This window comes from Pseudonaja textilis, chromosome 3, assembly GCF_049901715.1.
Source record: "Pseudonaja textilis isolate UNSWEBS1 chromosome 3, rPseTex1.2, whole genome shotgun sequence".
In the NCBI taxonomy this organism is placed as follows: Eukaryota; Metazoa; Chordata; class Lepidosauria; order Squamata; family Elapidae; genus Pseudonaja; species Pseudonaja textilis.
In genome coordinates, this window is record NC_141992.1 from 17,775,865 (window position 1) to 17,793,222 (window position 17,358).

The window sequence follows — 17,358 nt, forward strand, 5'->3', positions numbered from 1 at the left end:
GACCTAAGTTTGTTCCTCACAATCACTTTATAAATTAGTTAGAGATGTTTTCAAGAAGAATATAGCATTTCTGGGTGGTTATTCCTTGTCTTTCCTGCCGTATCATTCTACAGCGAGTAACTGGTGAAGCAGAGAGTAACTGGTGAAGTAGACTCCCTGTATATGAGCTTCTGAAAAAAAAAGTCATAGAATTACTGTAAGATTAGCATTTAGTGGTATCTCATTAAGCTTCCTTGCTCCCTTTTCTCATCTTCTTTTGCTGTAAATGGCAGCCAGTTTCAAAGTGCGAGATGTTCCCTTCCAGACACTATAACAGAAAGAGTCTATTATTACATTTCATGCCTACGAAACATCGTGTCATCAATCAAACAACTGCAATATTATTAACATTAACTTTATACAGTTATTTCTGTTTCAACATCCCCTCTAAAATTAACATTTTAGAAACGAGAGGAGAGCAGGAGAGAAGAAGGAAGGGAGAAGGGAGAAGGAAAAGGGAAAAAGGAAAAGTAGCTGGGTGACTTTGAACCAGTCACTCCTTCTCTCAGCCCAGGGAACAGCCCACCTCCAGGGTTGTTGTGGGGGAAATAGGAGAAAATAATATTATACAGTATATGTTTGCCACCTTCAGTTACATAAAGTAACAAAAGCAGGATAAAAACCAAACCAAACCAATCAATCAATAAATGGAGGAAACTGTTTTTATAAATCTACATGGAATTTGAATTTTTGCATATCTATTGAACAGTAATTAGCACTAAGCAGGCATGAATATAGAAGTGGTCCTTAGTATTCTCTGAGCTTGCTTGTTTTCTTGCAGACATTTCATTACCCTAACTAGGTAACATCATCAGTGCTAGTAAGGAGTGCAGTTTGCTGTCAGTTTATATTCTGGTGATTTGCCTGTCAGTGTTGGTAGGGGTAATCTTAGAGATTCTTTAGTTTGGCTGTTTGCTGTTTGCTTCTTTGACAGTATCTTGATTGGGGTTTTGTTTACTTGATTGTTGGTCTGATTTTAACCTTTGAATTCATCTATGCTAACCTGAGCGCTGATTGGTGATCGAGAGGTGCTTTGTTCCTTTTTTGGGCTGGGTGATAGTCTCTTTTAAGCCACCTGGGAAAACCAAGGAAAATCATCAAAACCATAAAAAAGCAAAAGTTAGAACATTTTGGACATGTAATGCAATATCCGGAAAAATACAGCATATTTCACTTAATCCTCCAAGGAAAGATTGAAGGCAAACCAGGTCCAGGCAGAAGAAGAACATCATGGCTTCAAAATCTAAGGGACTGGTTTGGAGAAAACTCAACAGCACTTCGTTCTCGTTCTTGTTTGACAAATTCCATTAAATAAATAAACAAACAAATTATGGTACTTCCTGACTATCTCATAAGTGGAAACATTGCTATCAATAGGTATATCTATTGTATTTTGATTTATTTTATATGCAAGGTTTTATAGGCATGCATTTTCTTTAAAATCCTGATAGGGAAGTGCATGTGATTATATCACAAGCAATCATAACTAACCCGAAATCTGAGAAATTGTTTTCTTCTATATATCTTCAACCTAAGTATCTATCAAGTGGAAGTTTTTAAGACTTTGTCCTCTTAAAAAAAAATCTCAAGAAGTAGCTATGATTCATTGTGGGCAAAAAGAATTCATCCATAATGATTCAGTGAACGCAGAGAAGATATTTTATTTGAACCTTGCCTGCTTTGAGAATGACATCAGCTTGCTTTTCAGGAGTTATACAGAGAACTTTGTAGAATATGATACATATTCTTCTGCTTTGGGGAAGTTCGAAAATCATGAAACATTAGTTCAGGCTATACAACATAATTTTGATTCCTGCAGTGTGCCTCAGGCACTGAGGCGGTAAGTTAACATTAGAGAAGCGATCTGTCCAGAAACAGAGTAAAATATTTTTCTTCCAAATGTGTTCTGCAATAAAGAGATATTATCAGAGATGGTATTTAGCAGGTTCTGATCAGTTATGGAGAACCAGTAGTGAAAATTTTGAGTTGTTCAGAGAACTGGCAAATACCACTTCTGACTAGAGATTTGGTTGACTCAGTAAAGATAAAGATCTCAATTCAATAAAGCAGGTTTTACAATATATTCACTAAAGTTCCAACACATGAACTGATTGATTCATTGCATCCATTTTCATGACTGAAAAGACTGAAGAAAATGTTTTCATTTCAAATTAGCTTGTAACTAACGATTGGAACTATTAAACTAAGGAAAACCACTGAGGTAAAGGAAGCTATGGTTGAATGCAAATTGTCATAGGAGTCATTTATTTAAAACCTTATTCCCAGAGAAGGAGAATCTATCCTGTAATCTGCAACTCTTAACACTGCAAAAACATATGGACAACACAACTTGATCAGGGCAAAGCAATAGACACAATCTACATAGACTTCTGTAAAACCTTTGATTCAGTGGTACACAACAAACTACTCCTAAAACTAAAATCTTATGGTATCTCTGGACACCTGCATAACTGGATAGAAGCATTCCTGTCAAACAGACAATAAATGGTCAAAATTGGGAGCATCCTATCAAATTCTGTACCTGACAATAGTGGTGTCCCCCAAGGCAGTGTTCTAGGACCAACTCTCTTCATACTCTACATAAATGACCTCTGTGATCATATTAAGAGCAACTGTGTTCTCTTCGCTGCTGATGTAAAGCTATTCAACACCACAGACAATACTGCTACCCTTCAAAAAGACCTTGATTATGTATCATAATAGTCAAACAAATGGCAACTTCAAATCTCAACAAATAAATGCTCTGTCTTACATATTGGCAAAAAAAATCAGAAAATAAAATACAGGCTGAATAGTCAAGACTTTGTTGATGATCCAAACTCTGTCAAGGATCTTGGAGTACTCATCTCTAATGATGAGTGCTAGAGCCCACTTTAACTACATAGCCAAAAAGGTGTTAAGAGTTGTTAACCTAATCCTACGTAGCTTTCTCTCTGGCAATATTACACTACTAACTAGAGCATACAAAACATTTGCTAGACCAATACTCAAATACAGCTCATCAGTCTGGAACCCACATTACGTATCTGGTATTAACACAGTTGAGAAAGTCCAGAAATATTTCACAAGAAGAGTTCTCCACTCCTCTACTCGTTGCAGAATACCTTATGACACCAGACTTGAAATTCTAGGCCTAGAAAACCTAGAACTATGCCACCTTTGGTCCGATCTAAGTATAGTATATAAAATCATACATTGCAATGTCCTACCTGTCTATGAATACTTCAGCTTCAACCATAACAATACAAGAGCAAACAATAGATACAAGCTCAAGGTTAATCACACCAAACTTTATTGCAGGAAATACGACTTCAGCAACAGAGTGGTCAATGTCTGGAATACTCTACCTGACTTTGTGTTTTTTTCCCCAAACCCCCAAAACTTTAACCTTAGACTTTCTACTATTGACCTCACCCCTTTCCTAAGAGGTCTGTAGGGGGCGTGCATAAGTGCACCAACATGCCTACCGTCCCTGTCCTATTGTTTCTTTTATTTTTTTTATTTTTCTTATATGTATCCATGTATTCATAACTATGTTTTTACTTATACCTATTATCTTGTAAGCAATTGACAAACCAAATAAATAAATAAAATAAATCTTTCCTAGGTTCCAGAAGTGTGTGGGGCTTCCTACATTCAAGACAGAAGATGGCAATGTAACTTGGATGGATGTTTTTCACCTGGAGAAAGAACCGAATCATGGTACCACTTGGTTGGGGGTATCATGATTCCAAATACATGAGGACTGCATTGGAAAGCAGTATCTCAGGAACACCTGGTTGGCAAAGTGACAAACAAAATGCCAGCCTCAAATGGCCCTTGGGCTGAGAATTGTTTTGATATTCAATGTATAGTTACATTTTATTTTATTTACCAACCATCAGCCAATGAAATGCCTGTAATTGTTGCTGTCTCTCTGGTGTTTTCTCTTGCTGTTTTGTATTTCACATCTTTGCTTTTAAAATAATGATTTAATTGTTAATATATAATTGCTGTGAATCAGCTAGAACTTCCAGCTTGTTGGTGTATCATAAAGGGAAAGAAATGAAATGTTATTCTTATAACAGCAGGAAGGATAAATGAGATTCAAGTAACTTAATGAAAACAGCGGTTTCAGAGGCAGGGAAGTGGATTTAGGCTGTAAAATTAGTCTGAATATGTAGCAAAGATGTTTGGCTATGCTATACCAGCTGCAAAATATATTTACAAAATAATTTATTGCATCATTATACAACCTTCCAGCATTGTTGAAGTAGTTGCTATTTCTATGAATGAACTCAATGGAAAATGCTGTGCAAAACATAAGGTTGTTTTTATGTCTTGTATATCTGTTGTTTCTTTTTAATGAGAATTTGTAGAACTAGATCATATGAATGAGGATTACACTATAGGTTTCTCCTCCAGCTTTATTCATTGATGTGGGAATAAATTGCAATGAAGTTGGCAGAGCTTACCTCTGAATAGAAAAACAAATTACCCATAACAATAAGGAAACTTCAATTTTAAAAAAGATCACTATGACGTAAAAACAAAACTAGCTACGTAGTAAACTTTAAAAACCAATACAACACCCTCTGCTAACAGATAAAGGCAGAATGCACAAGATACCACCGCAAGCAAGAGAAAAACCTCCTATGTACAAAATCCACCCATGCCTTCTACAATTTTGTTAACACCAAACTTAAAGACTCAAAAACCATCCCACCCCTAAAAGGACCAAATGGGAAAAACTGAACCGATGAAGCTGTTAAGGCCAATCTCTTCAACACATTCTTCAGTTCAGTCTTTGTAAACAGCAATGGTTCATGCCCCACATTTCCTAGTCGTACCACAACTAACTGTAATGACCTACTACATGTTATGACTCCCCTTCAAAATTCAAACGAACAAAACAGAAAGCAGCCGTTTCACAATTAAATCAAATGGAAAGAAGTCTTACAAGATAACGGCTGGCAGAAACCACAGCATAAATCTTTACTCTGTCCAGCATAAATCTTTACTCTGGCAAACCAGTCCTGGCAATAAATCTCCAGTCTCAGAGCTCCTTGCTATAACGTCCTCACTCAAATAGTCATTTTGTTCCTGGCAAAATGTACCAGTCCAGCTGTGTCCTTTTATACTCATTGAGGCAACGTGCTAATTTACTGACTTGCTCTTCTCATTCGCTCCAGCTGATTTTGCCTTCTCAACCGTCTTCTATTTTTTACATTTAACCACAAATTTTCCAAGTTCTCATCTCCACTAGAAGACTCTCTCAAAACTTCCCTGTCAGCCATTCCCGGCTGTTGATCAGATAAGGAACCAGAGGAGGTCAAAGGTCCTGACAATTCTAATACATCAAGTCTGTTGTCCTTTGTCACGTCCATCTCCTCATCCTGGTTATCCGTCCAATCACTAAGCCAGGCCAGCTCATATTTTTCTGCGATGACCTCCTCACTTGAACTCATATCAATCACAGGAGCTGAATCCAAGCCCGGAGCCACAACAACTACATATTGACTTTACAGAAGATAATGTAGAAAAGGCACTATGTAACCTAAAACCATCCCTATCTATTGGCCCTGATGGATTATTTGCATACTTCTTAAAAAAAGCTCTCTTCTGCCATAGCGGAACCCTGAATTATATAGCATTATATATGAGATATCATTCATAACCAGCTCCTTACCAAACCTATGGTCCTTAGCTATGGTCATCCCTATCTTCAAAAAAGGTGACCTCAGTCTGGTTGAAAACTACAGACCAATCTCACTGTGTTGTGTCACGTACAAAGTCATGGAATCAATCATTAACCAATTCATCGCTCTCCACTTAGAGTCAAACAACCTACTCTCCCAAAAAACAATTTGGTTTCAGGAAAAATTGTCCTGCAATCTTCAACTCCTACATTGCAAAAACATACTCTACTTGATCAGGGTAAAGCTATAGACGCAATTTACATAGACTTCTGCAAAGCCTTTGATTCAGTGGTACAGGACAAACTACTGTTAAAACTAAACTCTTATGGCATTTCCAGATCTCTTCATAAGTAGATTACTGTGTTCCTGTCAAACAGGCAACAAATGGTAAAAATAGGGAGCACTATATCAAACCCTGCTCCAGTTAAAAGCAGTGTCCCCCAAGTCAGTGTTCTAGGACCCACCCTCTATATAAATGAGCTTTGTGATCACCTTATAAGCAACTGTGTCCTCTTTGCAGATGTCGTAAAACTATTCAACATCACTGACAATGCTACTATCCTTCAAAGCGACCTTGATTATATGTCTGCATTGTTGAACATCTGGCAACTCCAAATTTCAACCAACAAATGCTCTGCCCTACACATTGGTAAAAAAAAAAATCAGTATACTAAATATAAACTAGGTGGATATGACTTCGTTGATAATCCTCACTGTGTCAAGAACCTTGGAGTTCTCATATCAAATGACCTAAGTGCCAGAGCTCACTGTAACAGCATTGCCAAAAAGGTATTAAGAGTTGTAAATCTAATCTTACAAAGCTATTGAATTGTTAACTAGAGCATACAAAACTTTTGCCAGACCAATACTTGAATACAGCTCATCAGTCTGGAATCTGCATTGCATATCAGACATTAATACAATCAAGCAAGTCCAGAAGTATTTTACGAGAAGAGTACTACACTCCTCTGCTCGCAACAGAATACCCTATATCACCAGGCTTGAGATTTTGGGCTTGGACAACCTTTAACTACACTGCCTACAATTAGATTTAGGCATAGCACACAAAATTATCTATACAATGTTCTACCAGTCAGTGACTACTTCAGCTTCAACCACAACAACACAAGAGCATACAACAGATACAAACTCAATGTAAACTGCTTCAAATTCAATTGCAAAAAATACAACTTCAGCAACAGAGTGGTCAATGCCTGGAATGCACTACCCGACTCTGTTGTTACATCCTCTAACCTTCACTCCTTTAACCTCAAACTATCCACTATTGACCTCACCCCATTCCTAAGAGGTCTGTAAAGGGGTGTGCATAAGTGCACCATCGTGACTACTGTCCCTGTCCTATTGTCCCAGTCCTATTGTCCCCATTTATTTGTATTCTTACTCATGTTTATACTTATACCTATTATCTTGTAAGCTATTGACAAATCAAATAAATAAATAAATAAAATAAATCATGGTTTGGAACTTCTAGAAATTCTTAGCTTGAAATTTTCAGGAAGATATTTGAATGTCAAAAAAATCACAAAATGTTTAAATTAACTCTGCTCTCTCTCCTTACCTCTCTTTCTCTCTCTCCCTCTCTCTCCCCCTCTCCTTATTGAGTCCTGGGCCTTGACTTCAGCCATCACTGCCATTCCCCAAGGCATTTAGAAAATAAGTTCCAGATTCATTCCAGAATGATGTGGTGGACATGATTCAGAAATCTTATCTGAGCAAACCCTCATATTAACTGTCTATGTATGGCTTTCAGACTTAGATACAAATTTCAGTGGTTCTGCAATAATGATTTTGGAACATGGCAGTATCATTTTGTGCCTCAAAACTACATATATAAAAAAAAACCTTTTTTAGTATATGATTTTAAGTTAAAATATGTTTAGAAATGTGTACATTGAAAAAACTGTTTTTGATATTTTTTACACTGTAATACTTAAAATACAAATAATATAAATTTGGATTAGTGACAGTACTGACAAGTATAAACTGATTTATACATGCCTAGAAATTCCCAAAAGCTCTCAGTGTTTTACATTGTCTTAAGCTATTGAGATGAGGAGGAACAGGAAGGAATGTTCCTACAGGTTAAAATATAATAACTGTTGATGCTGGATCAGCTGCTATTTGGGAAGCTAAGGATTTGAGAAATTGCTGCCTCCTTTGATTTTGCACATGCTTAATGATTTTTAAAATATGATTTCAGAACCAGGAGCCCCTATTACAAGGTTACTCTTGATCTCCACAAATTTACTAAAGGTGCAGGAAAGACTCCCAAGAACCAATAAGTTAAGGATCCTTGAAAATGAATTTTTCTCTTTCAGAATCCTTATTCTGAAGCCATTTCCAAATAAATCAGGCTAATAATGTAATCAGATGGTATCCAAGTTTAAAAGGCTTTTATGATGCTCAGCTGAAAGGATGTTGAAAATTCAAATTTTATCTTGGCACCATGCTAAAATGTCTAAATGGAGCACAAAAGCTTTTTACCAGATTATGTTCGTCACGCAAATTGTTTTTAAATGAATAAACATAAGAGCTCAAGAGAACTGGAAGAACCGTCCATTATTCATTAAAGACATTTAGTGCTTCATTAATTTGAATTCAACAATCCATTTTTGATTAGCTGGGTTGTTAAGCAGACATTGTCAAATGCCACTAAGGTGTGAGGTGTAAAGAATGTGCTTCACAGCATCTGTGTGTTCCCCCTGAAGACAGCACTATTCCAGCTGATATTAATGTCTGAGCCCCCCACGCCCCCAGTATCAAATAGCCATAATTTTCTGAGCACTTTCTGAACATTACTTTTGTAATGTTACTTCCATATAAATTTCCATTCCTGTAAAAGTAGACAAATAAGGAGACAAATTGTTTCCACATTAGATGGAAGAACAAACACTAGAGAGAGAATGGGCCAGCCTTGAAATTGCTAGAATTTTACTCCAAATATCAGTGAATGAAGAAATGCCATCTTTGAATTCGGGGGAGGATAGGATGAATACAAAAACAGAATGGAAAATGATTCTACAACATTGTCAGCATATCCATTCACATTTGCCTCCAGTTGTGATTTTAGATAGTCTGATTTTAAATTGTTCTGCTCAGAAGTAAAGTGCACTTAGTTCATTTTGATTTATTTTTCAGTAAGCAAGCTTAATGTTGTTCATTCCTCCTACAAATTTTAACACCAGTTACATGATTTGGTCATTTAGTATTCCATTTTTCTCTTTCAATACAGAATGGAAAAGAGAAAGATTGTAAAAATTCCCAGATGAGTTAGAGGAGTTAATTGAAATTTGTGTGTGATCAGATAAATATAATGCCCTGGATTTAGTTGACTGAGTCAGTTGACTTGATTTTATATATACATCTTCCACCATCTGTCAGGATTCTGGCAGTTACCCCCAATTAAATCATGAGTCTTGAGCCATACTTCCAAAACTTCAAAAGGATTTATTGGAAGTTAACATGTCCGGCACTGCCTGGATGTAGCAGACTCTGAGGCACATAATTCATTGTTATCCTTGACACTGGATTTTACCCACACCCTAATTCATGTTCTCCAATGAGACACATCCATAGCCAAGAGTCATTGATCATGTTCTCTAGTTACAATTTTGCACGGCAGAAATTTCAGTCACCTATTTACTATCTTTGAAAAACTATTTATGGAATGCACTTTCGATTTCCAAGATGCTGCACTGCTCTTTCAAACCCCTTTCCCCACTCCCTTTCAGTTGGCAACTCTATAAAATAAAAATATTTTATGAGTTGACACCACCATTGTACCCATCATAGGATTCAGGCATTCACATATATTTTCTTTTCTTTCCATTCACTCTTTCTGGATTCATATTGGACCTTATTAACAAACCAATATCTTGTAACAGCACAAGCTAGCCTCTTTTCTGTGGGTCCATATTGTTGCACTCTTTATGTTCTTCATATTCTTTGAGAATGGGTTACATGTAACAGCAGTGAGGATTGTATTTGCACAACATTGGAAAAATGAAGAAACACTGTGAGATGAAGAGATAATTGAGGAGATACTAAATTGTGCAGAAATGGATAGATTGACATTGAAAATTAAGCAGAAATAAGACACAGAATACTATCAAACATGGAATTTATTCTACCAGTGGTTGGGGGTGGAAAGGGGTGGAAATTAAGAATATAATTAGTATTGTTAAGCAAATTAAATACCCAGACAACACAATGTTTACTAAGCGCTAGGAAATGTAATTAATAAAAAAATCAATATTTTTTTTTAAAAAATAAAATGGGATAAGATTTATTTTGTTCTCTTCTTCCTTAGATTAAAAAAAAACAAAACAAAACGAAACATCTTTGGTTCAGTATCCTAATCTAAGGTTACAGGGGCAAAAGAGAAAAAATGAAAATGAGTGAAAATCCTTCAGACTTTTCTGGAAGATACAAGTTGTACTCTGATATTAAGTTCTCACTTTCTATTGCAAAGCCATTAAGAGGAAGTTCCATTCCATTGCAGGATCAGAGGAAAGGGGATTATTGGGCAGATAATGGAATCAATAGGCCTGTTTATCTCAGGAGGCAAAATGTTTTCTTCCTCCTTGTTTCATGGGTGTTTGTGCAAATTTGTATGAAAGCAGAAATGAATGCTTCTTACATTTAAGTAGTTCTCAATTTATAGTCATAACTGAACCTGGAATGGTGGTTGTAAATCATTGTGGTCATATGTCAGGATATCACTTGACCAGACCTGATTTTTCAACATTTTTGACAGCTATTGCTAAACAAAAACACAGGAAACAGCCAAAAAATAAATAAATCACAAAACATGGTTACTTCGCCATTGGAAACTGCTATAAATGGCTGTAAAGGTAAGCCAGTTGTCCAGTGCCCAAAATACAATCACATAACTGTCAGGTGCCTTATGTACATGCTGCCATTGTAACTTCAAAAACAGATCGTAAGTAGCTCTGGTGAAGTCTGTCATAATATTGAATGGCCATTAAACAACTGGTTGTAAGTTGAGGATGACCTGTATATCCTTTCACATCAGTTAAATACATTGTAGGAACAGGGCCATTGTGTCCTGCTAACTCTTTAAAGTAGTTCTGACTGATTTCTAACTGATTCTGGAAGAAGAGTTCCATTGTTAGATATTTTAAACATTATGTGACACAAGGTTTTTATTTTTGCTTCACACATATAAACATACAGACATCCACACACACACTTCCAAAATCTTGCCAAGGAAACTGCAGGGACTAGTACAGGTAGTCACAAAGAGTTAAAAGTTAGGAAAAAAAAATAAATATTTAATGTTTTATTCATAAAATAATTTTATAATTTTGTCAATTACATTTTTTTAATATTTTAACTTTTCTAATTCATAGTTTAGTAGTCTGAACTATCTTATTTGCTTTTATTAATCTTCTAGAAAATGTTTGTGCATTTTAATTTGAGCCTTATAACCTTTTACAAAAACTATAAAATGCTGGTCGGTGAGAATAATAAGGATAGTACTACTCAATAGGTTTATAGCTAAATTCCCTCCCTTATCCACAAACCTTTTGTTAACTACCTTGTTATTACATTTTAAAAATAATGAAATGAAAGATAGAAGACACCATACTTCTCAGAATTTTAATCTGGAGACTTGAAATATCATTAAGGAAGGAACAATCAGCTTGTTGGCTGAACGAAAACACCAAAATCCGTCTCTGTTGTCCAACTTAAAGCACAAAATTAGTCATTCCTAATTCCTGAAATAGCTAAATCTTTAATTCAAATGTAAGATTGGTTATTGTGCAACAAATCCTGTTTATGGTTTTAAGAATGCATTACCTTATATTTGGAGTTGTATGAAATGAATCCTAAAAGCTCTGAATTCTTAAAATCTTGAGAGCCTCTTGAATCTCAGATGAGGTTAAATTTTATGGGAATTCATTTTTTCCTGTTATATCTGCAGCTATAACAGTTAGTCACTGATGGGAAAAACTATGGATTCATGTTTAAGGCTTTTGCTGTTGAATCTCTGAGCATAAGTGCACCATCATGCCACCCATTCCTGTCCTATTGTCCCCATTTATTTGTCCCCATTTCCTGTATTCTTACTTATGTTTATACTTATACCTATTATCTTCTAAGTGACTGACAAATCAAATAAATAATAAATAAAATAATAATAATATAGAACAATCTAGAGATGAGAGCCCAGCAAAACCTCAGGCTCTTCACAGAGAGTTATATCCTACTAAGGTTTGATGGGCCAAATGAGGACATGTTTCTCAATTAGAATTCATCAAGCTTAAGCAGCCTTCTTTCAGAATTCTGTAAGTCTTCTCACTTGTCCAGGTAACTGATATTAATTTAATGAAAAGGACTAGGAGAAAGATATGATAGCAGTGTCTCAATATTTGAGGGCCTGCCACAAAAAAATGGGAGTCAACCTATTCTCCAAAACACCTAAAGGCAGGACAAGAAGCATTGGATATAAACTAATCAAGGAGAGAAGCAACCTAGAACTAAGGAGAAATTTATGAACAGTGAGAATAATTAATCAATGCAACAACTTGCCTTCGGAAGTTGTGGGTGCTCCATCACTGGAAGTTTCTAAAAAGAGATTGGACAGATATTTGTCTGAAATGGTACAGGTTTCCTACCTGAGCAAGGGGTTAGATTGGAAGATCCTCCAAGTCTCTTCCAACTCTATAGTTCTGTTCTGTTCTGTTAATACCACCACAATCTAACTACAGTACTATCATTTGTGATGTACCTATTTATTTTTTCACATTTTTGAGCCATCTCTAGATATATGACTTACTGAGAATACTAGAGTGTTGTGGCCTGCCAGTGGCTGACAGAGCTAGCAGCAGAATCAGACAGCGAGAAGGTTGTGGATGAACCTGGGCCAGTCTTGGAGGCTGAGGAAGATCAGACAAGGGCTCTGCATCAGAGGCAGAGATGGGGCCAGGGCAGGCTGGCAGTCATCAGCTGCATTCAGGCTCAGACAGAAGTGAGGTGGGAGAGCTTCTGGAACCGGATCCCAGCCTGCGTATGCACAGAGCTGCCAAAAGGAAGGAACAATTAAGAACTCAGGGTTGATGTGGGAGTAAGGCCACAGGTGGATGATGAATGGCCCCTCCCATCAAGATTAAAAGAAGAGCAAAAGGGGAGGTTTTTTTTGCAGGAAACAATTCGTTCATTCCAGCCTCATGAACATTTGTCTGTGAAACTCTGTGCCAAGCCCTTCTCTGTCAGCAGTGTGTGTGGAATTTACCAGGCAGCTTTCCAAGAGAGATAAGGTCTGAGCTACTCTGGAAATCCTCATCCCCAATTTTGTGAATGCAATAAATTCACATTTAATAAAAGAGGTTTTCCCTGGACTCAGAGTTTGCTTAGGGATTTTGGGGGAAGCCTAGGACAGAACATAGAGATACCTTAATATCTTTTATGTTCTTCAGTAGTTTTTGTATTCTTCTTTTTATTCATTAGCTGTAGTCAAGAATGTTGAAGGACTAGAGAATCCTTTTATGTTCTCAGTCCAGGAATTTCTTTTATTGTATTGTATTGTATTGTGTTGTGTTGTGTTGTGTTGTGTTGTGTTGTGTTGTATTGTATTGTATTGTATTGTATTTTTAAAAATAATTCAGTCTACATAATTCCAGCAATCCTTCAGATCCCCCCCCCATATTTTTTGGTATCTATACTGCAAATAAAATTCACAGGGACAACTGAAATAAACAGATATGTGAATATACGTACAACCACTCACACACAGTACACAAAAGGACTGAGATGTTATTTTGAAGTATAACTCTTGTTATAAACCAATGTTTGAAATGTGTCTATGTATTTCCTGGTGCATGATTTGTCAAAATGCCGAGGAATTTCTGTTGCCATTGCCATCTAAATCAAATTCTGGTTACTTGTTGACATCATGTTGGAGTTCCTGGTCTCTTCATCCCTTTGTTCAGTGAGGAATCTGACTTTCTCCCCCAGAATAGTAGTAAGACAATAGAATTCATAAAATAATCAATGAAAAAGGGGGAAAAAAGAGAATAAATATATCAATATGATGAACAAAAAGATGGGTAGAGTCCGGAGAGGAAAAGTGGTGGGGAGATGAATCTGCCATCAATCCAGCAGACAGCTGAAGGGTGGAACTCTCCCATTTGGTCCCTAGGCTAACTGGAAAATCCAGGACTTCAGGGTCTTGAGGGAAGATAGGAGGGTGAGAGCAGATCTTAGCTTAGAGATAAATAATGTCATGATTATGTAGTGTATTTTGGAAGTGGTGACCTTTTGAGAATTGTATGCAATGAAATTTCATTTTAATGCATTCCAACTGATGTACATTCAAAGTGAAAATAAAGTTTCTACTCTATTCTAATCTCTTCAGTAGTCTTTAGATATCTTTTATTTTGGGCAAAAAAATTCATATCATTTCTATTGCTTGTTTTATTATTTTTAAGAATACTACAAGGGTAGAAATCCAGTGAATGATTTCCTCTGTCACATCAGGCAAGTAGAAAGAATTGCTGTGGTGAGATAAAATTTCTTGAGACACTTTTTAAAGCTGGAGTTGATGCTGGACGATCAAGTGAAGACAGGTTACTTTCCCCAGATTGGATCTCACTTTGGGAAATAGCATCTGTTATCAACTGCCACAGAGTGCAGTGGAAATGACACCTGAAAGGAAGTAACACAGAAGAACTTCAAAATTGGCTCTCCATTATTCCAGAATGTAGGACAAGGAAATAATGGATTTAACTTACAAGAATCAGATTTTGATTTAACATGGGATGGGGAGAGAGGAAACAGAGCAATTTGCCAATGGAATCAACTACTAATCAACTAATGTTCTCATTCTATACTGGATATGTTCAAGTGAATGACAGATATTGGCCTTGCTTGAATTTAGATTCCTGAAATAACGGGTGCTTTCCACTCTGAGTTTCAGTAATACCTTCTTCTCTGTCAACTTTTACAAAAAAATTTCTTCACATAAACATACACCATCACTCCTTATCATGGCTTAACCTCATCCCGGAACTTACATCTGCAAACAGTACAGAAACAACTAACTTTCACTTTGACCTGAGTTGCTAGGTAATAAGTTAGCAATGAATACATCTCTGACAAATTCTGATTGTCTACTGTTCTGCAAATGCTACATATTGAAAGAGTAGTCAGAATTGGCTGCTCCATTTCAAATCTCAGATTAGAAAGCCTGGTTATCTAGAAGTGAAAGGGAGGGAGGGGAGGAGAGGAAGGAAGGAAGGACACTAAGATCTTCAGAACAGATCTTGCAAGTTGTAGTACAATCTAAATGTTAGCAAACTAAAAGATTTCCAAGGTCTCTTTCAACTCTGTTATTCTGTCATTTGGGAGTTTCACATTTATTTCTCGATGGCGCTAAAAATACTTTAGAATGTTTTCTTGCTACTCTTTTGGAAGTGCTGTATTCTTTTTCAGATGAATGCTGTAGATTTATCTCTTAATTGAAAGCTTCCCTGTTTGGCTATTGCTTTTATGTTAGATTTTGGGGATTTTTAAAATCTGTGTAACAGCCTTAAAATCTGAATACAAACATGTAAAAATTGAAGGCTTAAAGCTTGTAATTATCTAACTGTAATGCATATGTTGAGTTGTCAGGAAATGATGCAAACATTGATTAAACTAATAAATAATGAATGCATAAAACTGCACACCTAGTGACCTTCCTATTTCTGCCCATCACCTCCCTTAATTACAAATCTGAGTGACAATTTGAAGAAGAGATTTAATTCTTCTTTGGTAAACAAATCTTAGAGAGAGAAAAAAAGCTTCCATCACCATAAATAGATGTATCCCTCATTTGGTGTCTATAGATCAGACAGTGTCGTGCAGTCAATCCTTCTATCATCTTATTTATAAACACTCAAATAATACAATAAACTGTGCAAGTGTTTTTAATAATTGGTTCCATGTGTGTGGAGGAAGCCACTTTTAGCTCCAGTTGATATTTCTTCACCTTTTAAAAATGTATGTGAGAAATAACCAAGTGGCAATGTTTAATTTCATTCAAAACAAAAGGTTTAAGTCCCGAAACAGTTTGCAAAAGCCCCTGGAACTCCTCCAAACATGGTTGCCAAATGGTAATCTTGAGTGAGACAGATGGGCAAATTATTAAATGCATGAGGTCTAATCATATTCACTGTAATTAATCAATTAATCAAAAGCAAAATTTAATTAAACTAGGTTTTGGTCTTGGCCTGTTGTCTGAACTTTATCTATCCTCTGAATTCCATCTGTAGCCACACAAAGAACAAGTGCTGCCCAAAAAGCCAGAGTTGGACAACATAAAACTTCAATAAATTATTTAAATTATTTTTAGAAGAATTGGGTTAAATATTTCTTATAAATGCATGTATAAAGGGACAAATCCAGGTCAAGTTGCTGCCTACTTATTTTAGACTACAAGAATAGGATATGACTGACTGACTGACTGATTGATTGATTATGAACCACCAAGTTGGTCTTGATCCTAGCAATCTTATAGATTAACTTTCTCCAAGATGATATCTCTTCAACTTGGTCTTTCATGTCTTCCAATATTTTGCTCATTGCTATGGTAATTAAGTCCATCTATCTTGCTACTGGTCATCCTACAGAATGCAGAATAATAGAGATGGAATGGGCCCCACAGGTCACTTCTCTTTTCTCTTCTCTTTCCTTCCATCATCATCACTATTACTATGAGAACATGTTTCACCCAATATATTTAAGATAATCACTGTGATTTACAGATCTGGACTCATTCTCTGTGATAGAAAATAAACAAATTCAACAAATAAACAAATCCAACAAATTCACAATTGATCTTCTAATAAGTTTAATCATGTGTTTTTAATTAGAACATGAAGTGCAGTATAACAGAGGATATAACCCTATATATTCTTACTAAGGTGTATGCTGAACACACATGAGGTTTCCTCTTTTGTTTGAAAATTTGGAGGAAAAACTAATTGAATTCCGTTGTGTGTGTATAGGGGACAAGTTCTAATATTTATTGTCCTTTTAGACAAAATGTTATGTCCAAAAGACAGATTGGTAATAGGCGGTACAACTGCTGTGTGTTCAAAGTGCTACATGCTCAGAATAGGCAAGCAGAAAAAAATCAAACCACATCAATTGACAATGATTTCTTTTTTTTGAAAGAGAGTTGAAAAGGAGTCAACTGTGTCCCTTACTGAGTCTGAAACAAATAAAGCAAAACTTTGCCCAGTGTACTTGAAAAGAACAACTCAAATGTTATTGCTTTTATTGTCGCATTTGTAGTCAATTCATTTCTTTTCTCCCAAACTTTCTTGCCATAAAAACTAAATGACACCAAGAATGTAACTTCTTTCTGAATAACTTTCAAGTAAAAAATAAATTGGATTTTCCTTTCCCTTGCTTGTTTTTTTCAAGCATATCAAATTCGCATCCCTAATCCAAAAAGGTCTATAAAATGTTAATCATAACAATGAACTTTCTATCAAATGCTTCAATTAAGCAACTAATATTTCATGCCCACTATGAAAGTTTCCCCTGTTGGGCTACCACAGGTTTGTCATTTGTTTTATCAGCAGAGCTA

General features: G+C 36.0%; 1 long non-coding RNA gene across 1 annotated transcript in view; it reads right to left on the reverse strand.

Moving 5' to 3' along the window:
• Positions 1-249: 249 nt before the first annotated feature.
• Positions 250-17,358, reverse strand: part of LOC148126013 (uncharacterized) — a 40,556-nt gene continuing 23,447 nt past the window's right edge. Inside the window, exons 2-3 of the long non-coding RNA XR_015742541.1 lie at positions 1,043-1,114; positions 250-307 (exon numbers count right to left, since the gene is read on the reverse strand). This is a non-coding gene — a long non-coding RNA (uncharacterized LOC148126013). The remainder of the gene's footprint in view (positions 308-1,042; positions 1,115-17,358) is intronic.